Source organism: Eptesicus fuscus, chromosome 6 (genome assembly GCF_027574615.1).
Source record: "Eptesicus fuscus isolate TK198812 chromosome 6, DD_ASM_mEF_20220401, whole genome shotgun sequence".
NCBI lineage: Eukaryota > Metazoa > Chordata > Mammalia > Chiroptera > Vespertilionidae > Eptesicus > Eptesicus fuscus.
In genome coordinates, this window is record NC_072478.1 from 53,729,499 (window position 1) to 53,753,727 (window position 24,229).

The 24,229-nt window shown below is 39.3% G+C and overlaps 1 long non-coding RNA gene across 1 annotated transcript in view; it reads left to right on the forward strand.

The window, feature by feature from the left end:
• Nucleotides 1–16,518, forward strand: part of LOC114232929 (uncharacterized) — a 404,337-nt gene extending 387,819 nt beyond the window's left edge. Inside the window, exon 5 of the long non-coding RNA XR_003619045.2 lies at nucleotides 16,450–16,518. This is a non-coding gene — a long non-coding RNA (uncharacterized LOC114232929). The remainder of the gene's footprint in view (nucleotides 1–16,449) is intronic.
• The last annotated feature ends 7,711 nt before the right edge of the window (nucleotides 16,519–24,229 follow it).

A 24,229-nucleotide genomic window follows, 5' to 3' on the forward strand; every position in this document is an offset into this window, starting at 1 on the left:
CACTCTCCTCAGAGCCTTGCCTTTGGACTATGGGGAGCTCTGCCTTGCCTACATGCAGGTGAAGGAAGTTCTGAGAATGCATCCCCCTTGCCTGTCCTTCTTCCCCACCATCACCACAAGCTTTCTTAGCAATTGATATGGGTCTAGACAGCCCAGTTGTTTGCCTAGGGTATGACACTCAGAGGTGAAGTAACACTCCAGAGCTTCTCTTTGGGTTCAAGCTGAGGCTAAGAAAGACGTTGTCTAAAATCCCCTCTTTGTTTGACCTGGCCCTTCCCTACCCAGCTTCCCACTCCCTTGCCAGCTTCTCCCAAGTAATAAGTCACTTGGCCACAATGCCTCTTCTCTGAGCCTGATTCTGGAGAAACTAATATAAGTAGCTCAAACCAATAATAAAACAACACTACTAAATCCCCTACTAATGTATAGTTAGATGCATATGTGTATACTGTTTACAATGGTTTGACTTACAATTTTTTAACTTGATAATGGTGCAGAATGCAACATGCGTTCAATAAAAACCATACTTAAATTTTGAATTTTTATTTTCTCCTGGGCTGGCAGTATGTAGTGTGATACTCTCTTGTGGTGCTGGTCAGTGGCAATGAAATGATTTGCCTCAGTGTAGGCTAATGTAAGTGTTCTGAGCACACTTCAGGTAGGCTAGGCTAAGGGAGGATGTTCAGTATGTTAGGTGTATTAAATGCTTATGATATTTTCAACTCACGATGAATTTACCAGAACATAACCCCATCATAAGTAGTGGAGTATCTGAATGTAAGGTTCAAAAACAGAATTTTCACTGAATAAGTTTATATTAACCAATTAAAATTCTATTAATTACCTTCATAAACCTCTCCTTCAAAGAGAATATAAAACTAAACATCATCCTATTACATATGAAAATAAAATTGGAAGACTATAAACTAGTGGAGATTTAAAAATCATATTTAGGTTTGTAACAGTTTTGAAGATTCTCTAATGAAAAAATATGTCAAATTTCTTTCAAGTGATATATTTTTTAAATGATTTGTGAACTATTTCTTAGAACCATTGAAAGAGATTTGGCTACTTTCAAATTAATATAGCAGTTTATCAGCTCATAGGATTTAATTTTGATAGAAGACAAACTATGAAAATATTAGAGAGAAAGTCATGATAAATCAGGAGCAATTTTAAAATCAGTAGTAAATGTTTTTGACCCACTTCCAACTCATTAAAATCTTTCTGAAAGCAACCTAAATCCTTGCCTCAGAGCCTTAAAAGCCTTTAAGGGAAAATTGAATTAACTTCTGAATTTAACTTGTAAAGGTCAAAAGAAACATACTTCTGATGACATAGTAAATTAAGTATTGCTAATTCATCATCCATTGTTTAATGCATAATGTATCATTTATTTTAAAATGATAATGGGAAAAAACCTTTATCATGCAGAATAATGCTTAATTTTTAACTAAAAAATGTGATCATGTTCTTTTTGAACTAATTTTTTCTTAATTTTTTTGAAAACCAGAGAAATATTTATATCTAATATGGGTTACATTTTGAATAATAAGTAATACCATAGGTAAGCAAGAATAAACTGAAGAACAGATGCCATTTTCTTCAAGGTGAATCCAGAATTTAAATCTATTTATTCTTTTTACAAATATGTATTGAACACCTAATATGTGTCAAGTACAATGGTCCTTGCCCTAGTGGAACTTAGCCTAGAAGTGTTTCTCCTCATTTGTTTGTTTGTTTGTTTTTATCATTTTTGACATCTTTGCAGTACTTAGCACTGTTGACCAATCTACTCCTCTGAAATTATTTTTTCTCTCTAAAGTCCACAGAGAAGAGAACTAAACCTCTAAAATATTCTTTGCTCCTGATTTCCTCCTATTTTTTCTTGTCTCCTTTGGCTCCTTTCTTTTGTTCATCTTCAAACATTGATTTTCCTCAGCTCATCTCTGGCTGCTTACTTGGCTTCATTTACCTCCTATGAGTTGCTGACACCAAATAGACATTTCCAAACTAGACTAATCTCTTTCTAGGTGCATATTTTCAACTGACCACTTCACCGCTCTACCTGAATGACCCAGATGTCTCAAACTCAAGGTGTCTATTCTCTCACCAAAAATCAAGCAAAGGAAAAAATTATCCTTCCCTGTCCTCTCAAGCTCCATAAAATACCATTCCAATTAATGACAAAACATATTGCCTTAGATCAGAAAACTTCTCATCTGGACCATTTTTATAGATTTAACCTACTCTTCATCTCTAGTATCTCTTTCCACCTTTCTGTCAAGTCACAACTTATATAATACCACCAAAGCTACCAGTTATAAATCAGTTATGAACCATGTTAGTCCTCACTTTAAAATCTGTATAGCCCCTTGTTAATTATGGCAGAAAATCCAAACTTCTAAATATAACATATAATGCTCTTCCAATCTCATCTCAACCTACTCTTTAAGATGTATCTCCACCATCCCTATCACACATCTGGCAGCACTGGATTATTATTGTTCCTTGAAATCACAGGCATTGTCAAGCATCTGTGTTTTTGTCCAGGTAGTTCTTTCTGCCTGCAATGCATTTCTACATCACTTCATATCTGACTCTTACACATAACTGAGCATCTTAGATACTGACTTTTATGCATTTTTTGTCCATCCAGAACATAGCCATGTGCTTGGATTCTCGTAGATATTCCACTTAGTTAAATTCAAAATCCTTTGCAATGTGGTTCTGACTTTCCTTTTCTGTCTTTTCCTTAGCCTATCACCTAATTCAGCCAACTTTCTAGCCATATGAACTATCTAGCATGGCTGGACATATCATACTCTTTCATGTTTCAGGCTCATTGTTAAAATCCTATTTATATGCCAAAAGTTCCTCCAAAAGGGAAAATGTCACTTCATCATTTCCTAATAATTGTCTACACACCCCACCATCAACATAAAGTGTGTTCTTCCTTTGGGAAAAGGAAAATAAATTGGAGGTCATGAGTCTATCAGATACATTTATCAGAGAGCCATGCCATCAGCCAAGCAAGTAGAGAGAAGGGCATCAGAGTCAAGGTTAAAAGGAAAAATAGGCTCCATGTCATGGCCAGGAAAGTGACAGATGAGAGGTAAAAAGGCATCCCTTTGAACAACTTTATTAGAAGTCTGTGTGATGGGGTCAGATCAAGAAATGGGAAGAGATGGAGCTTTAAGAAAAAAGCCATTCAGCTGTGATACCATCATAGATACCATCATAGGCCGTTCCTGCATAATATTTTTAGAATCACAATTATCTTTGGCTTCGATTATTTAGTTGTTTAAATAAGATCTTGTGTCCAGGGAGAATCTTATTACTCAAAGACAGTTTTCACACATACAAAAAAAAAATGCTACTAGTAAGGAATGAATTCCAACAGTTTAATTCGGAAGAGACATTTTTAAGCTCATTCATTTACTTATTCTGTATTTACCATACACCGTGTGGGGCACTGTCCTAGGTGCTGGAGGATACAACAGTGAAATAGACAAAAATATCTGCCATCAGGGTTTATATTCTAGTTCTACAATAATATGAGATTCAGATACAAATAAATTAATGTCTAAAAAGTGTTTCCTTTTCAGAAAGTGTCAATCCTGAACTCTTTTTACCTCAGGGAGCATTTATAAATAAGTAGGATTAAGGATGCCATCTACATAGCTACAATATTATGTATCTTTAAAGAGAAAAATATGGATTCACAATTGTTCAATAAGTCATCCTTTTAAAGGGATGCCAGGCTGATGTGATTTACACTATTTTTATTTTGCCTCATAGTTTTTTGGCTTACACATGTTTGAACCATTTAAAGGTATTCTTTGAAGTACAAAGATAAAAGACAAAGTGGATATAAGAAATGTAAAGTATATATCGTGATAAGCACAGTTTTGCCTACTACTATACACATTTATTCCTATTTGAACAAAGAGGTGAAACTTGTCTTTGAATGTATTTTATAGTATGCAAGTACTTTCTACCTCATCAAATAGGTTCCACATATTGTCCATTTAACATATATTAGGAGACTTCTCTAAGTCTGTTGAGGGTTCTTATTTCAGGAAATAAAAAGATAATACGAAGGTTCCTCCTGAGGGCTTGAAGAAATTATTTTACACATAATTAGAGGAAAGATGCAATACGCCAGAGAAAAGAAAATGCCAAGATGTCAAAATCTCTCTACAATACAACCCTATGGATAAAGCCCAGCTATGCTTAATGGATTAAAAGAGTAGTTTAGTATGACTCCAGCTTTAATAGATATTTTATCTAAGGTAGATCAGCCTGTGAAATAGAATATTCGGGAAAATAATTTTACTTATTAGATAATCAAAATAAAATCAAAACACTAAAATTAAATCTATAAATAGGAATAAAATTTAATGGAAATTGATTATTTTTTTACTCCACTAATTCAGAATACAAGATAATTTTATGAAGAAGAAAGTTTACCTTTCTGGTAATTTAGGATCTAAGTCAATGTTTTCACACTTTAATCTTCATAGGAATCACCTGGGGATCTTGTTAAATGCAGATGCTGATTCAATAGTTCCAGGATGGGGCCCTGCTAGTCTGCATTGCTCCTTGTTGATATCTGTGTTACCAGGGTGCAAGTATAACTTTGAGTAGCAAGGGTCTGAGCAGATCGGCATAAGCCTGGTTGCGGGGGAATGATAAACCAACCCAAAAACACACTTTTACCATATTCTCAGGGTGGAAAATGACTACCTACAAATGAGTCTTTCATATTCATCCAAACAGTTGTGGTAGGAGTTCTACTTGGCATCATGTTGTAAACAGCTAATTGGAGTTAATTCACATGGCGAAAAAATAAAAATAAAGCTTTTCTTTAAAAATACTGTACCTTGCCCAATTTTCATTCCAGTTTCATTCATTTATAGCACCTTCATTTTAGTTAATGAACATGTGGGAAATGGACAACTAAAAACAAAAAAGAATGATTACATTATCAATCTTTAATTTTTAATTCATTTTCCCATCAGGTTTGAGATCACCCCCATTTACTTACTTGCTTGGTTATTCAGAAACACACACACACACACACACACACACACACACACACACTTGCTGAGAGCAAGTCCTAAGATGTGCCTTCCCCTCTCCCTCCATCCTTGGTAAGGTAAATAAGCAGATAAGATTTTCATAAAAGTAAATGTCATTGTATAGCACTCACTATAAGTAGTATCCTACCTAATAATAGAGTAATGTGCAAATTGACGGTACCTTCGCTACACCCACAAGCCACGCCCACCAGCAAACCATCCTGCCGGAGGCTTTTCCAGCCTTGGGCACCAGCGGGGAGCCTGCGACAAATGGCAGGCAACTGGTGGTCAGTTCCAGGGATCCGCTGGATGCGGCCGAGCCCAAGGCCGGGAAAGCCTCTGCTGGAGGCTTTCCCGGCCTTGGGTACCAGCGGGGAGCCTGTGATGGATCACAGGCAACTGGGGGTCCACTCCTGCGAGGGCATCTGCTCCTGTGGTGGATTGCAGGGAGCTGGGGTCCCCTGCCCAATGGGTGGTGTCTGCAATCACAGGGAGCTGGAGGTCCCCTTCCCAGGCCTAAAGCTTTTGGGCAGAGACTTTAGGCCTGGGCAGGGCGCAGCTGGTGATTGGTGTGAACTCTAGAGGAAACACCTTTTATGACTGCACATTGGCTAAGCTTCCTGTATGCCACTGGTAATGTTCTCAGTAACTTGGGTAATAAGAATCCAAAAAGGTGATCTAGGGTTTTTCCACCACACTTCTGGAGAAAAAAATGAAGGTCCGCTGCTGGAGGGCTAAGAAATGTCATATCCTGCCCTAGCCGGTTTGACTCAGTGGATAGAGCCTTGGCCTGCCGACAGCAGGGTATGGGTTGATTCTGATCAAGGGCATGTACCTAGGTTGCAGGCTCCTCCATGACTGGGGCCCAGATCAGGGCTCATGCAGGAGGCAACCAATCAAAGTGTTCCTCTCACTTTGATGTTTCTCTCTGTCTTTCCCTTTCTCTTCCACATTCTCTAAAAAAAAGAAAGAAATGCATATCCTATGAAAGACACATCTTGAAAATGCCTAAAGAAAGTTGTCATTTTTTCTTGGTGAAGGGACTGGGGTCGTGTTGATGAAAACACCTTGGTGGCTGTGGTGACTGGCAGTGGCTGCAGCAGCAGGGTGATGGGGCTGGTGCCTTACCCTGACCAGCCCGGTTGCCTCCCACAAATGGAGGCCAGACTGAGGCTTAGGCCCGCTTCCTGTGGGGATCGGGCCTAAGCCATCAGTAGGACATCCCGCTGAGGGCTCTAAATATGTGAAAGGGGGCATGTTGACCTGAGGGACCCCCCACCCCCAGTGCACGAATTTCGTGCACCGGGCCCCTAGTTGCATATAAAGCTTGAAAGTAGCATTCTTTCTGTCACTAGCATGACTGACAATTAGCTGAGTTTGTCTAAAAGCCTTTGCTGTGCCTTGATCCCTGCCACATTGCTGCAGCTAGGGATATTAAGATGTAGTGGTGATCACACCTTTCTATATCAAGGAAATGCTAAAGAAACATAGATTCTGCAGTATATCTGCCTTTATTCACCAATGATCATATGGTTTCCTGTGGAAACTAATAGTCCCTCCTGCCTTGGAAAACAGAAGCAGAGGATGGAGTGGAGGTGCAGTGCCAGGAGTCTACAGAGAAGCATATGATGTTTATCAAGACAGTGTCTAAGGGAAAGAATAAGAGATAGGAAGATGAAGAAAAAGGAGAGACGGACAGAAATGCATCATGAAAGCATCAAAAAAGGAATGAGAATCAAGGAGACAGAAAAGGTGGAAGAAATTTCAAAGCCATAATTTTAGCCATATATATTTCCTGCATGTGGCCTGGACAAGGTGGGACCCCAAGCTCCACAGAACACACAGAACATGTATAATCCAGCATGGTACAAGGAGTCCCCAGTATCAGCATATGACACAAGTGGAAAGTGTTTTCCTATTTTGGAGACACATGACATAAAGAATCCTATATAATAAAAGGCTAATATGCAAATAGACCGAAAGGCGAAATGACCGGTTGCTATGATGCGCACTGACCACTAAGGGGCAAATGCTCTATGCAGGAGCTGTCATTAGGACATCCCCTGAGGGCTCCCAGACTGCGAGAGGGCACAGGCTGGGCTGAGGACCCCCCACCCCCACCCCAAGTGCACAAATTTTGTGCACCAGGCCTCTAGTCATATAATAATTGACTACCCTGTGTTTGATTTCATGTTCACTAAGCAAGTTTTCCTTTTGCCTACAGGGAGAAAAACTAACCAGTCTAACAAAATAAGAGCTAAATTAAACTTGACGTTTATATTTCTCATTATAAATTAATAAATTGGCACATTTTATTAATGGGGTGGAGAAAGAAGAGCAAGAGCCCAGCATTAAGAGACAGCTTGAGCCTTGGGAATAAGTAAGACAGAGACCAGGATTTGTCAGTTTTGCCTTGGGAGACTCATCTTCACAGAGTGGGAAAATTAAATTGAATACCAGATGAAGAGTAAAATCAGAAGTCCCAAGAAACTTAGTGGGCATAAGAGAGAAATTTGAGCAATGACGAAAATGGGGGTGGGGGAATATATAGCAATAAAAAATGAGACGGCGAAGAGAACTGAGTCTCAAGAAAATAAGCAAAAATGCCAGACCTAACATTTTAGGGGTCTTTTCTTCCCAGCCTAGGGATTCCCAAGGCTTCACTGGATACACAGACACACTTCTACCTGGCAGATATGGACATTGGCTCAGTGAGTCTCTAGCTTCTCGCTTCCTGTAGCTCTCCATCTCCCCTGGCTCTGCAGGGGAGAACACAGGGAAACTTGTGAGAGTAGATCACACGGAACAGATAAGCACTCCTTTAATTTGCCTTAAGGCACATGTTCTAATACCTGAGACCATTATCACATTTGGAAGGATGGAGTCTCCAATAAATGAAAGTGGAAGCATTTGCAACTATAGAGGAGTTTCCTTGAGTCATGCTCTTCTGGGAAGTGTGCTTTCCGAGAATTATGCTGAGGACAAGAAAATAGGTGCAGTCCTCAGACTATGAGTATGTTGGATAGATCACACTGCTATTGACTGCTCCCATCTTTAGTAAGGGGTATTCTAGACTGATGTTCCTTAAAGAGAAAGAAACAAATAATGAATTACCTCAGCCCTTAGCAAGTGAGAGCTGGTAGGTATTCCTGTAAGTTACTCAGTGTTGTTGTTTTTTCTCAGCAGTTCTTACTATTCAATAGGAGTTCAAACCTGTACATCAGTTTCTACTCACCCTCCACCCTCTCGTTAATGACACAATCGTATGCTTTGACTGATCTTTGTACCTCTTGTTAGTGACTAATGATCTGTTTGGTGAATTGAAAATATGGGTTCTATTCAGCCCTGAAAAAGACATTCCTTGGAAATGGATGAAAATAAAATACTCATGGAAGCACAATGTTCTTATAAGTCTCAGTATTTATATCTTTAATACTCACCAAGTTATTTTGTACTGAAAGCAACACTTGATCTTTCTCCACAAGCACCACATAGAAGCATCAAGAGAAAAGGTGCAAAAAAAAAAAAAAAAAAAGGCCTGGCCATTGTTTCTCAGTGACTGAACATTAACCCATGAACCAAGAGGTCACCAGTAGGGGGCATGCTGGAGGCAGCCAATAGATTCTTTTCTCTCAATTATGTTGCTAATACCTCTCGCTCCCTCTTTAAAATAAAAACAAACCAACAGTTGTTGATTTGTTGTTGTTTTTAAAGATAACTTTGTTCTCTGGAGCTTTTTCTAAGCAGAGGAGTGAAGACAGAGAAGTTTTTGTTTGTTTGGCCTCTGCCCATCTCACTTTTTCTAAGTCCTTCTTCCATAATAACTACTTTTTCCTAAGCTGCATCCTTCTACCTGTGTCTTGATTTCCCAGAGCACATGCACCATTGAAGCAGTTCAATTTGGTAGACCTTCCTTAGGCAGTGTCCTACCTACGTGCAGGACATGAGCAACCACAAGGTTGAAATCAACACAGTGTCTAGAAACAAAATTCTGATGAAGCACCATCCTGGCCTCAACAGAACTCTTCTATACCACAGGAGTCAGAATAGAGTTGACCCTTAGGTGAGCGCTTACAGTAGAAAGTGGAAGTGGGCATGGTGGGCCTCTCAGTACTGGAAATTTTCTGTTTCTTAATCCGGGGCTGGTTCCATGGGTGAGTTTAGTTTGTGAAAGCCTACTTACAATATGTACACTTTGCTATGCAGATAATACATCAGAAAATGTTAAAATATAATGGCCTTAGGAGATTGAAGAGGTTTAGAAAAACTCAAAATGTAATCAACATAACATGGATTTTTAAAAAAGTTATTACAAAGAAAAAGTGAAAAGACTGACAATGTTATTAATACAAATCCCTCATAAATATTTTTACAAAGATTTTTCCCTTCCTGGGAAGTATCATGTTTTTTTTAGATTGATTTAAGAGGGGGGTGGGGAGAGAGAAACATCAATGTGAGAGAGAAAGATTGATTAGTTGTCTTTACTATGTACATTGACAGAGATTGAACCCTAAACCTAGGTATACGTCCTCACCTGGAATCAAATACACAACCTTTTGGTGAATGGCAGGATGCCCCAACCAGCTGAGCCATTTGGCCAGGGCTGAGAAGAATTTTTTATAAAAGGTTTTCACCAGAACCAAATGGGCTTTCATTAAGGAAAGGAGCTAAAGAGTGTGTTCAGCACTGACCTGAGATGAGGGCAAGCTCGCTGAATCTGCCCAGCATAGTGGAGGTCACTAGTTGATTGAATTATTCAACCAATTTCTCTTTGTCAGATTCCCATTTTAGCAAGCCACTCATAGGGAGAACAGAACTTATGTTTATTGCTCTAAATAATGTTTGAATTTTGCATAAACCTCTGTGGAGTTCCAACCCTTTTTCAGTATGAGGACCTTTTCTAATCTAAAAGGGTTTATTAAACTCTCACATAATAATAACTGTGCAAACAGGGTTTGCAGTAACTTCCCAAGGGATTGTGATCCACAAACCAATCGCCCCACAAATGCACCTCTAGCAGAGCCACCCAGCCCTGGGACATGCTCCCAAGTGGGGATATGTGTACTTTGGATCCCTTTCTCTGTGCAGATTCAGTCAGACTGTGTAGGCAAGTGCTTGCTTTATCCTTGAATAAGAAATGTGACTGCTACTGTGTGTCAGCAATAGTCAGCAGGGTTATATTGAAGCAATGAAAAAATGTGTTGATATTTTGATCAGAGTGATCTTATTGTGTATTCTCAGAGAATTCTTCAAAAAGATTTGTTATAAACTTTAAATCTCTTGAACAATCACTATTCTGGTAGTACTTTAAGCTGAAGAATTTGAGCAGGTGTTTTGTATTAGTCTTACATCCCTGGCACTAAACACACTTCATAATACCTGTCAATGTAATGGAACTTGATAATTTCAAGGAAGAATCATAAATCACTAACTAAGAGAAGTATCTGCAAGTGACAGGTACTGAAAATGGACACGTACTGAAAAGCAACTTTTAATATTTGTAAATACATAAGCTTTCAAAATTTACCCATTAATTTGTATGTTTTCTAAAATTAAAATATATTTTCCTCTCCCAAATATAAAATATTTAACTCACTTTTTTTTACCTTAATCTTTCTCCTGCTCCAAAATGAAGTATTGTAGCTTATATATTTTACACAGACCTATCAAATATGAACTTACCATTCAGAGCAAATCTTGTTACTTCCCTTTGGGAGAATATCTCTGCATCTAGCTCATGCTATTAAAGGAAACATATCTAAAACATCCCCGTCGGTTAATCATCACCTCCTCAGCAATCATGAAGAAAACATTCACGGAAACTTTATGTCCAGCATATAGATGTATCAAAGTTTCTGTTTTCCTGTGCCTCCTTCTTCTATACTTGAAAAGGAGAAAATATCAACTGCTCTCCAGAGAAAGCTTGGAAAAATATATACTAAGTCAGCATCAGTTTTAGATCAATTGTTAAAATGATGCCTAGACACAAGTTGAAGTCATCCACGTCGGGCAATGAGGAAAAAGCAAGAAAGAAAAATGTCTTATTGCAATTTCATGAAGGTTTTTTATTTTCTCTTTTTACTTCAGTGACAACTGCTTAGTTAGACATCACTTTCACCAAATATCTCACCCAGCATAGAATTTTCCCCTGTGACAAGATACACCAAAGCCAAATTGGAGATACAAGAGAAGAAAAAATTTAGCAAATTTATAGAATACTCAAGAAAAAAAGGGAAATATTACATTCTATTCACATGCAAAGTTATCTAATGCCTAGTCATCTCCACCCTGAAGCACAGAATTGTTTTTCTCCTAACTACTTTAACAACCATTTGTGTGGCACAATTGGTATGAATGAATGTTTCTTCATATTATGAAAAGATGTTTTTTCTTCTTTTTTGCTCAAGTATATCAGCTAATTTAAATTACAAAAGCAAAAATATACTTTGACTTTTTGTCCATGGAACACAGTGGTTCTTAATCAGGGACAATTGTGTCCCCAAGGGACATTTCCCAATGTCTGGAGACATTTTTGGTTGTTACAACTTGAGGAACGGGGGACTGCTGCTGGCATCTAATAGGTGTTGGCCAAGGATGCTGTTAAATATCCTACAGTGTGCAAGACAGCCTCCTCCCGCCCCTTCCCCTCAAAAAAGAATTATTTCTGTCCATATATCTACCTAGAGAAAGCATGGGATTCTTGTAGCATACCATGAGTACCAGCTTAGCTAAAAGACTTTCAGGGACATGGAGACATGATGCCCAAATCCCCTTCTAGGGAAGAAACTGTTGTCACAACTGCTGGGAATACTTCAGCAAATGGCCTTTGGTCGCCAGTTTCAAGGTTTGCTTCAGCTTCAGAGACCCTCCTCAGCCAAGCCATGTGCTCCCAGGAGTGATCCACAGCCAATGACTGATTGCAGCAAGTATATAAAGGCCAGGCCATTTCAGCCCACAGATGGACCCGATGGAATATGTAAACTCCAGAGCAACTCTGGCCATCACTGCAATTCAACTTCTCTTTCTGCCAAATCCTACTTCCTTCCACAGGTGTTCACCCATAATATACACCCTTTACTTCAGTCTCTGACTCAACACCTGCTGCTGGAGAACCCAACTTGGAAAAGGGCCCCTTTGGGTAGAAAGCAGATGAGAAAAAGGATTTGGTGGAGTTAAATAGGTTCTAACACTCCACACAAGACATAACTAGAAGGGTTTTGTGGAGCCCATAGACCCCTTGGGAAGAGTGCTGACAGAGGAAATCAATGAATGTCATCTCTCTCTTAAAGCATGTAGGGCTGTGCTGCATAGTAAATTAAAAATGCTCCTGAAACACTGAAAATTACTTATTCAAATTGAGAAATAAAAACAATATAATTTTAAAACTTAAAAAAAAAATCACGACTGATAAAAGGCTTCCTGGGAAGTAAATTGTGAGATTAAAAACAAACCAAAAAAGAGTACAATACTTTGTCTGTGAGAAACAAAAGGCAGGAGTTGAACAATCCAAGGAAGCTGAGAATCCCAGCACCCTGAGTTTCCAGGCCGCCCTTCCTCACCTCTCACCAGCCAGACTGAGTCATCTCTGCCCACACATTTACTTCATAACAGGGGAGCTTAACCACAGTCCAGGCTGTGATTGAATGTTGGCTCAAAAACTCGGTGGGGACTCAGTGAATTTGGATCACAGGAAGGGGGCAAATCTACTCCTCGGTGCTTTACAAGAGAGTGAGATCCTGAACCAATAGGCCATGAACCATGGCTGTTTTTAGCAGTGAGTCATCCCAATATGGTATTGGAGGAGAGCTCTACAGATACCCTGGGCCACCAAAAAAATTAACAAGTGGGTCATAAAGCAAATTAGGCCTGAAACATTGCTGGAGACAAAAATGACAAGATTGAAGGTATGCTCTGTGGCACATCATGAGAAGGCAGAGTTTCTGGAAAAGACCGTGATGCTGGGAAAAATAGAAGGCCAAAGGAAGAAAGGAAGACCAGATGTGAGATGGGTTGACTCAGTAAAAGAAATTGTAGGTATGATTCTGCAGGAGCTGAGCAAGGCTATTAAGGACAGGACATGTGGCCATCATTCATAGAGTCGCCAAGAATCAGAGCGACTCAATGGCACGCAACAAAAGCACATCCCAAAATAGCTGAACCATGAAACTTTGTATTTCACAAGTGGTTTTCATCTCTGATAACTAAAAACTTAAATGCATTTACTGTAGGAAGAGAGTGGGCACGAAACTATTTAAAAGATATTTGAAACACAGTAAAGAGTTTGCACATGATAGTGTACAAAGAACTATGTTTTATGGGTCATTATAATTTGTGTTCTTATGGAAACTCATTTTTCAAACACTGTATTTATTCTTCTATATCTTTGGTTTAGCAGTTATGCATTAATTTTTGACAGATGCTTCAGTCTTTACAATGCAAACCCCTTCTGATAATTGTATCTTAAATGAATCTTCATGAAAATAAGCATAAGTATTTGCATTTATTGGTTAAAAAATATTCAATGTCAGTGAGATTTTCAATAAATGAGCAGGTAAAGATGAGAAGACATACACATGAATATTTATTAAGCAGTGTCACACATGCAAAGCAGAGAAAAGTAGAGACCTTCTACAGTATAGCCCCTTATACCAATCTCCAAAGACAATCTAGTAAATAAGCATCAATCTAGAATCCAAATGTCCAAATACCCTACACAGTTTACAGTCAACACAGCCATAGTTATAACCATAAACCTAGCATTGTGGGGCTCAAGCTCCAATTGGGATGACTTTTTTTTTTTCTTTTTGTCAATATTCCTAAGTTACAGGGTCACCAGTACACAAAGGCAGCCAAATAGCCCTAAGGAGACCTGAGCTTCCCCAGGGCCAGGGAAATGAGTGTGGGAGTCCAGGTAGAAAACAAACTAGTTTGAAGAAGATGGACTGCCATCACAGGACTAGATCCTAGAGACAACAAGCAGAAAAACAAAGAAGGAAACAAACCTTTTGCTAGGGTCAGAGAGGAGGCAAGCTCCCATCCTATCTATAATAATAAAAGCGTAATATGCTAATTAGACTGGACAGCCGAATGACCTTTTGAGCATCCTTCCAGACAACCTTCCTGACAAAGCCAGTGTTGGGGGCTAAGGCAGAGGTGGTTAGGAGCAATCAGGCAGGCAGGCAAGTGGTTAGGGGTGATCAGGCAGGCAGGTGAGCACTTAGGGGCAATCAGGCAGGCAGGCAGAGTGGTTAGGAGCAATCAGGCAGGCAGGTAACCAGGTGAGTAGTTAGGAGCCAGCAGTCCCAGATTGCGAGAGGGATGTCTGACTGATGGGTTAGGCCCTATCCCTGTGGGCCTAAAGCATCAGTCGGACTTCCCCTGAGGGGTCTCAAATTGTGAGAAGGTGCAGGCCGGGCTGAGGGAACATACCCCCCATGCACGAATTTCATGCACCGGGCTTCTAGTCTATAATAATAAAAGCATAATATGCAAATTGACCAAATGACCAAACAGCAGAACGACCATCCAGATGACCTTCCGGATGACCATGCTATGACATGCACTGGTGCCAGGACAGCCAAGGCAGGTTTGATGCGATTGGTAGGGGCAGCCCTGCCATTGCCCCATGATCATCCCACAAAGGGAGGCCCAGACCACCAGCCAGCAGCAGGGCGATGGATGGCGGGGAGGGGGGTGGCTCTGCAATTGCCCCACAGAGGGAGGCCGAGGCCACCTGGCTGGCAGTGCTGCGACAGGTGGGTGGGGCCTCCCTCTGTGAGGTGATTGATCTTGGAGCCCGTGATTGATTGCCCCACAGAGGGAGGCCCAGGCCAGCCAATTGATCACACCTCATGCCTGCTGCGCACAGAGGGAGGTGATGGGTGATGGGTGGTGGGGGAGGGGGAACAGTGCCACACAGATGGCAAGCAATGACAGTGGCGGGGGCGGGGCCAGCTGCCAGCACCTGGGGGAAGGAAAGCCCCGATAGGCCCTGATCACCTGCCTGGCCTAGCAACCCTACCCGAGTGGTCCCAGATAGCGAAAGGGTGCAGGCTGGGCTGAGGGGCACTCCCGCCCCCATGCACAAATTTTGTGCACCGGGCCTCTAGTAGATAATAAAGAGGAAGGTCTCATTAAAGGAATCGGCCCACCAAATATGACAGTCTCTGAAAAGGGAAAGCCAGTCAGAAATTTCTTCTCAGTGTCTCAAATGCATTGTCCTATTACATGAACTCAGGTCTCTATTATATAGATCAATATATCAAGTTAGAGGAGATGGAGATGGAGATGGAGTTGGAGAGAGAGAGAGAGAGAGAGAGAGAGAGAGAGAGAGAGAGGTGAGATGTTGGCTACCTGAAATCTTGCTGTTTTCCACAGTTTCTAAGCATGCTTGGTATTCCTTGAGTAAATGACAGAACGAACAAAGATTGGCCTCTCCTTATATATTTTTACTTTTCTATATTCTGTTCTTGGTGGTAAAAGTAGAAAGGGATTTAGGAGATGCCATGTTAAAATTTGCATTAATTCACACTTTCTTGGGAAGCTTAATCCTATCAGTCAGGAAATGCAAAATTTAAGGTTCTTCCATTTATGTAAATTAGCATGCCTTAATTGGCTGCATTTTTTATATTTTTATTTAATTTATTGGGGCAACATTAGTTAATTATCTAGGTTTCAGGTTTGCAGTTCTATAATTCATCATTGTATTGTGTACTCACCACCCCAAGTTAAGTCTCCTTCCATCTCCATCTATACTCCCTTTTACCCTCTTCTATCTGCCCACTCTCCTTTCCTTCTGGTAATCACCATATTCTTGTCTATGAGTTTGTTTTTGATTTTGCTTAATCCCTTCACCTTTTTCACCCAGCTCCCCAACCCTCTTCCCCTCTGACAGCTGTCCGACTGTCTATGAATCTGTTTCTGTTCTGTTTGTTTATTTTATTCATTAGATTCCACATATGACTGAAACCATATGGTACTTACCTTTCTCTGATTGGCTTATTTTACTAATTGGCAGTATTTTTAATTAATAAGGAACCATTATTATTTTATTGTCTCATTTTTACAAAATAGTAAATTCAGGTTTTTTTTGTAGCACCTGACTGTTATGTAGTTCATGAATTTTGAGCTCAGACTGGCTACATTACCAAAGTTCAATGCAAAAATACTGTTTAAAACAGTGTACAATCTGCATATTCAAAATAACATGCATGTATAATGATTTCAGGACTTAATGCTAAATGATGTTATAGAATAATTGGAGAGTAGAGACTGGCAAACCAGAAACCTAAAGCTTTTTTAAATGCATGAATGTAGCCTCCAATTTGCCATATTCCTGACTTCTCCATCTCCTCTCTCCTTTCAGGGTCTCAATGATCTTTATCAACTCCATCAGAGAATAAACAAGTGAAAAAGAAAAGGCACGAAATTCAAATCAGCATGTTGCTTTTTAGTAGACTCTTTGAAAGGTTTGCTGGAGAAAAAGTCAAAACTAATAGCTAAAATGAGGTTTGGATAATATGTTAGATTTCATTTCTGCATGTTCTTCCTCACTTGCCCAGTCCATAGGCACAGATAATTGAAAGTTGACTTTATCACAGTACACTAAGCATGGTTGTCATTTTAAGTCAAGGCCACAAAAAGAAACTAGGATTTTAAATTGCTGCAGGAAGGACTATTACAGAAGTAAACTTAAATTACTTCATAAAACAGAAGAACTAGTTACCTAAGGAAGTTGGGAAATCTTCCCCATTAAGAGTCAAGCAAATAACTCCTTCAATGAGGACTTTCTTAGAGGCAAAGAAATCAATCTGTAATTTGTTAAGGTTCTATGCTCTATAATTTTATATTATCTTCCCATCCCCAAAGTGTTATTATAACATTTGATTGCATTACCTTAAAAGTCCAAGCTATAGTGCCCCTTCCCCCATACACATACACACATTATGAGGGATCCCAGGCTGGTTTATTCTGGTTTGTGAATCAGACACATTGTGTGCAGATCTCCACAACTGGTGTCTTCCAGAGAGCCTGGCTCCCTGTGTTCCTTTCTTTTTTTTTTTTTAATTGAATTTATTGGGGTGACACTTGTTAACAAAATTACACAGGTTTCAGGTGCACATTTCTACAACACATCATCTGTACACTGTATTGTGTGTTCACCACCTCAAGTCAAGTCTCCGTCCATCACTATTTATCCCCTCTTTACCTTCCTCCACCTACTCTCCTCCCCCTGCTCCCCTGGCAATCACCGCACTGTCTTCCCTGTCCATAAGTTCTTTCTCTCTCTTTTTTTTTTCTCAATCCCTCCATCACCCCCACCTAGCCTCCACCCAGCTGTCTCCCTTGTGTTTCTTTCATAGTAACTTCTAGAATCTGAATACCTGCAGAAATGGCCCTGTCCCCAATGTCATGCTCACTGTTTGCACAGCTACTAAGGGAAAATTCTGTTGATTAACATAGAATTTAGTGGTTTATTGAGATATAAAGAAAGATACCCCCTCCCCTAAGAATAAACAAAATAAAAAAAGAACTGCTTGAGCCCCACCTATTAATTGGTTTAGGAGCTCTCAGTGATTTGGCTGTTTGAATTCCTACACATTGCATTTCTAGACAGAACAGTATTTTTCCTACCCCATGAAAACTATGCTTCAAATTAAGTTGTATAAGGGGGTTCTTGTCAAGATGGCAAAGTAGGTTGTTAACTTAAGAAAACATTCAAACCTATAAAGAATTTTTGTGAGTTTATTTGAGTCAAACTGTCGACAATTGCTGGGAAGCAAAATCTCAACTTATGGGGATAATGTTTCCAAGAATGGCCATTTTTCACCTTGTTTTATACGTTACAATCAAAGGAGGAGATATAAGTGGGTTATATGAAATCCACTGGTGATAGATTAGGGAGGTAGGAGAAAGCAAAGGGTGAAGGAGAACCTCTAGGATTGGATAAAAAGTAAAATGACAGACACATGCTTCTTTTACATAAGTGGGTACAGGATAGTTAACATTCAACAATTAACACAATAAAAATACCAATGAGGGGATTTTTGGTCTTGCCCTGGCTCCCTGGCGCATTGATTGTGCCCTGAGGGGTCCTGAAAAAGGGAAATTACAAGTTACCCTAACATTCCAATTATATGTTATCATAGATGCAAAAGACAACAGACAGGCTTAGTTAAGGTAAAGATTTACATTCCTCAGGGAAGAATCTAGCCTAGGACTTAACTATCTACCACAAACTGCTTTTAGTTAAAAAGTTTTAATTTCAGACCATCCTTTGTTGTGGTAACTTTAGGTCTCTAGAGTTTGCAAGGCTGCCATGTAGGCCTTCCCTGAGCTAGTCAGGCTAGCATGTGGCCCCTGTTTATCCACAAGGTACTAGTAGACATTGTGGTATCCTCCTTCCTTGACCACATCAAAATTACAACTAAATTATAGAACAGTCATCCTGGAGAACCATCTGAAGACTAGCTGAACAGATGTCCTATAATCCTATCTAATAAAGAGGGAATATGCCAATTGACCCTCACGCTGTTGCGAAGATGGTGGCACCCACAGCCAATAAGGAGGAAATATGCTAATTGACTTCCCCGCCCTCAAAAAAATGGCAGCACCCACAGCCAATAAGGAGGAAATATGCTAATTGACTGCCATGCCTTCAAAGATGGCGGCACCCACATCCCCTCAGTCCTGCCAGGGCGGCAGGTGCACAGCAAGGCCGGGCCCACCGGGGGGTGGGCCTGGCCTTGCCGCACACCTGCCTCCAGAGTCCCCCAGTCCCCTCAGCCCCCCAGCTGCCAAGGGCCAGCCAAGGCACAGGCAAGCCTCAGATGGCGGCTACCCAGCTGCCCAGGGCTGCCCAAGGCTCAGGTAACCAGGGCTGGCCAAGGCTTGCACTGCCAGCAGTGGCAGCAGCAGAGGTGTGATGGGGGTGTCACCTTCCCCAGATTGCCGGGTCACCTCCCACCCCTGAGGGCTCCTGGACTGTGAGAGGGGCAGGCCGGGCTGAGGGACCCCTCCAGTGCATGAATTTTCATGCACCAGGCCTCTAGTGAAGTTTATAAAGAAGCCACATCAGACTGAAAAGAATAAAAAAGAAACACTTTAAAGAGCAAATATTTAAAAAATCAAATTGTATAAGAAACTTTAGCCTGTGCATATTGGGGCAGGAATATTTAGCCTCAAGGCTCACCTGCTTTCTTCCAGTTCCCATATGCCCTTTCCCACATGTTAAACCATTACTGTCAATATCCAGCTTATATGTTTCCTAAAGGAAATTATGGTGGCTCAACTTAATATTCTTAGTTGACATTCATTGAACACCTATTGCTAGTACCTATTTCATGTGAACATGACAAGGTACCTGCTGTGCTTTGTTAAGAAAATTACAAGATACTATGGAAACCCATAGGAGACATATGGTGTAATCTTCAAGGATTAGGAAGTAACATCAAAATTGAATTATAAAAAAAGACAAGGAGTTTATCAGTTAGAAAAGGGAAATGGGTGCATTTCAGGAAAGATAAACAGTTTGTGCTAAGGGCTACATATGCAGGACATCATGTGCTCAAGAAATATTACCTGATTCTGTACACCTGGGGCAGGAAAGCAGTGAGATACCACTAGAGAGGGAGGCAGAAGCCTGGGCATTAAGGATCTGGGATGCCATGCTGAAGACTGGAACTTTATCTAAAGGGACCACAACAAGTCATTAACAGAAGGGCAAGATCAAGTTTGTGCTTCAGAAGATCATTCTGATAATTGGTTGTAGAATAGTGAGAATGGAGTCCCTCATTCTAGAGGCTAAGACCAACAAGTAGTTAGCATAATTATGCACGAAGTCCAGTGGAAGGCTAATGGACTTTGATATTCAGCAAGGGCTGAAAATCAGCATAATTTTGCCCTGCTTTTGGCCAAATGACTAATGGCAATCCCCTAACCTGATAACCCTTTTATTGTTTACCAAACTTTTCCATTGATATGCCTGTTTGCTTTGCTAAAGGGCAAATGTGTATTCTAGTAAATAAAAGCTAATGGGTCCAGGGTTTCAGAAAGCCTCTGCTAGAGAGAAAGGCCTGGCTCCCCCATGCCTTCTAAATTTGTATTTCTTGTCTAGTATATTCATTTGTATGCAGCCCCTTCACCAGACCTTGAACCCTAGCGGCAAATGGATGTGGCGTTCACACCTCAGAATATAATGTTGGATTGTAAAGAATGGAGTAATTCCCTGAAGAAGGAAGAATTTGAGCTGTGTCCTGGAGTTTGAAAAATGCTGTTCAGGATTGATGGAACATGAATAAGGTTAAGGAGACAGGAAAATGCAAAGACCAAATGTATGAGAAGCACAAAGTAAAAAAACTGGGCCAAATTGTGGGCAATGGGAAGGAATGTGGGCCACAGTGAGGCTACAAGAGTAATTGAGTAATTGAAGATGAATTCAGAGATGACTTCAAGCCCCAGTGTGGCTCAGTGGTTGAGTATCAACCTATGAACAAGGAGATCACGGTTCAATTCCCAGTCAGAGCACATGCAAACTTGATCCCCACTGGGGGACATGCTAGAGGCAGCCACTCCGTTTCTCTCTCATTGATGTTTCTATCTGTCTATCCCTCTTCCTTCCTCTCTAAAATCAATAAAAAACATTTCTTTAAAAAAAAAACAGAGATAACTTCAAATCCCACACTGACTAGTTTTATTCTGATAGCAATGGAGACCCCTTGAAGAGTTATTGACACATTTTTAAAAATAATTTAGGAGTTAAGCAAATGTTATTTTGCACAATTATATTGATCTATGAGCTTTTCAAAACCAGAGATCATTTCTCATTCATATTTAGATTTTAAGGACCTTACACTGTATTCATTTGGCAGGTGCTCAATAAATATTTATTTATTGGTTGGTTAAAAGATGGTTGGATGTTGAGATAGATGGAAGGATGACTGGATAGATGGATGAATAAATAGGTGAATCATTGCACAAGAATGAATGCATTTATAGTGAAATAATTTACCAAAACAAAAAACCCAGGAACCTATAAAATAGGCAATGAAACCCTAACCATACCCTGCAGGAGTTAAAAGAAAAAAATAAATATTTATCCTCTCTAATGAGCTCTACCTTTTGGAGTTCAACAACTCTTTTAAGTGTGTCTCTGAGAAATCTACCATGTAAACTGCCTATTGAGACATTGTTTCCTTGAAGACTCTTCAAAACTTTAAACTTTTACAGCAATGAGTTCCCATTTACCTGAGGAATAGGACAAGGGATGTACCTTCTTTGGTATCATATGTTAAACCTTGAAGATAGAAATGAAAGCACAGTACATTTACAGGGCAATGATGTAATTTTTCCTCAGAAGTCAACCTTACTTCTCACACCTGAAACTCTTCAAACCAGTTCTTTAATTAGAAAGAATATGTTGTTTTCTTGATTAATTTCACATTGCAGAAAAAAAAGACTGTGAGGTAATTTATGGTAGCAATTTGAGGTGATTTTGTCATCAACTTTCCATGATTCCATATTGTAGATTTTTGAAAACATAGTACTTTGTAAAGAAGGGAGGGGGGTAGAGGAAGTAAAATAAATATTTAAGCCCAGAGAGATCTTTCCCACAAATGTTCATTCTTAGATCATCTGTTCTTCATTTCATGATATACTTTATAAACAAGAGCCTCACTCCAATTCTCACATGCTGCATACTTTAAAATTCAGCAAATATGTTAGTGCACATATATAATATATTGTTGTAGTTTGCCTTCACAGATAACGCTACTAACGGAGTTGTTTGCCATATATATGGATAAGGTTAAGAATCTCAGAGGCAGACTAACAGTCTTGCCACAAGGGCAGATGCATGGGAGGACTGTCCTATTTTTGTAATTCTAGGGACCATTTTAGAACAAATCATTTCTCATGACTCTGTCTCTATACTCAATAGGTTACTGATGTCTTAGTTCCAAAAGAGCTTCATGGATTTAACTCACTGCCAAGTGGGCCTTTTGGCTGCTGCTATACCCAGAATATCTTAACTATGTGGCAATTCTTTAGATTGTATTTCAGGGTGTCAAATTAACATTTCTTCTGGAACCTCACTCATCTTCTGCTTCAGTTTTCTGAACAGCTGCTAAAGTTTCTACCTTTTGATAGAGAAGCAACATAATAGTGTCAATCGGGGTTAGCACATACCAGTCCATGCTTTAGAGTTTTGTGTTTGTTTTGTTTTGTTTTGTATTTTAAGACTTTCTAGAGTAACTTTAGGGTAACAGCAAAATTGAGTGGAAAGTACAGAGTTCCCATATAACCCCTGCCCCTGCACATGCATAGCCTCCCCCATTATTATCATCCCTCATCAGGGTGGTAAGCCCAAAGTTTGTAAATTACATCGGGGCCTTCTTGGTGTTGCACATTCTATGAGTTTGGTCAAATACATGTCATGTATCCACCATTATATCATGTATTAGTTTTATAGTTTATAGAAAACCAAACAAGCAGACCAAAAATACACACACACATATACACACAATGTTGTGATTTTTTTAAAGCTAAAATTTAAAAACGAAACCTTATCCTGAAGTTATATTTTTTCTGCTAACTTTTTCAATAAAATGCACTTCCTCTTGTGAAATGATAGTGGCAAAGGGTAATGCATTGCACAGCAATCTTGTGATTTACCTTCTCCCCTTAGTTGCCCACTGTCCTCATTATGTACCCTCATAAGACTCCATTTGTACAAGTCAAATCTCTTTATTCCTCACGAAATCCCCATAGGCTCTCAGAGTAGTAAAAATCTAAAATACATTTTAAATGTCAATTTACAAAGAGCAATGCCAAAGCCTCATTAAAATGTAGTTCAAAGGCATAAAAATGGAATGACAATATTATCTCAATGTTGAAAAAAATTAATATTTATCTCTAAGCAACAAAGTATGCCTATCACATCTATTGAATTAGCAAAAATAAAAAGAGGTAAAATTTGAAAAATCAAAGACACACATTTCAGGTATTAGTACATATTGTTACTTTCTTAGGGGATAAACTCTGGCAAATCTGGCAATACATTCTAAGAGTCATAAAGATGTTTATAACCTTTGACTCAATAACCATATTCCCAGGAATTTAAGCTAATAAAATGATTTTTTTTATAAAGGGAAGAATGCTATATGGCCAAAAATGGTTCTGGCAAGAATGTTAGTATAATCCTGATTTTTAAAAAATAAATGATTCAGCACCCAGAAAAAGGAAATTATGATGTTATCTAGTAGTAAATATGAAGTATATTTTCCCATATTCTATAATACACAGCCATGTACATCATACATAAATATATAATTTCATACAAATAAATATATGGAATTTTTCTCACTTTTTACAAAAGTGTAATTTTTAAAATAGGACCATATAGGTCAAGATACAAAAGGATTAAAAGACCCTAACCGGTTTGGCTCAGTGGATAGAGCGTCGGCCTACGGACTGAAGGGTCCCAGGTTCGATCCTGGTCAAGGGCATGTACCTTGGTTGCGGACACATCCCCATTATGTGCAGGAGGCAGCTGATCAATGTTTCTCTCTCATCGATGTTTCTAACTCTCTATCCCTCTCCCTTCCTCTCTGTAAAAAATCAATAAAATTTATTTAAAAACAAAAAACAAAAAAAAAAGGATTAAAAGAAAAAAATTAAGAGAAAAATGTACAATTGCATAACCTAACAATGATAGTAATAGATTTACTAAGTAAGTAAAAATACTTATGATATATAAAGTGAAATAATAATGTGCTTAACTTTTGATAATTTTAAAAAATAAATGCCAATTTTGAATTTACATATACACATATAGATATAATTTGACATAGATTCCTAAATGTATTTCTATCCTTTTATAATGGAAATTTTTATTTATTCTTATATTTTCCTCTTTTATTTTTTTTTTTTATTTTTTTTTTTTTATTTTTTTAATTACTTTATTGATTAAGGTATCACATATTTGTCATCAACCCCCTCCCCCCGTTCCCTTCCCAATCCCCCCCACACGCAAGCCCCCCCGCCCCCCTGTTGTCCGTGATCATTGGTTAGGCTCATATGCAAGCACACAAGTCCTTTGGTTGATCTATCTCCCTTGTCCCCACCCTCCCCTACTTTCCCTCTGAGGT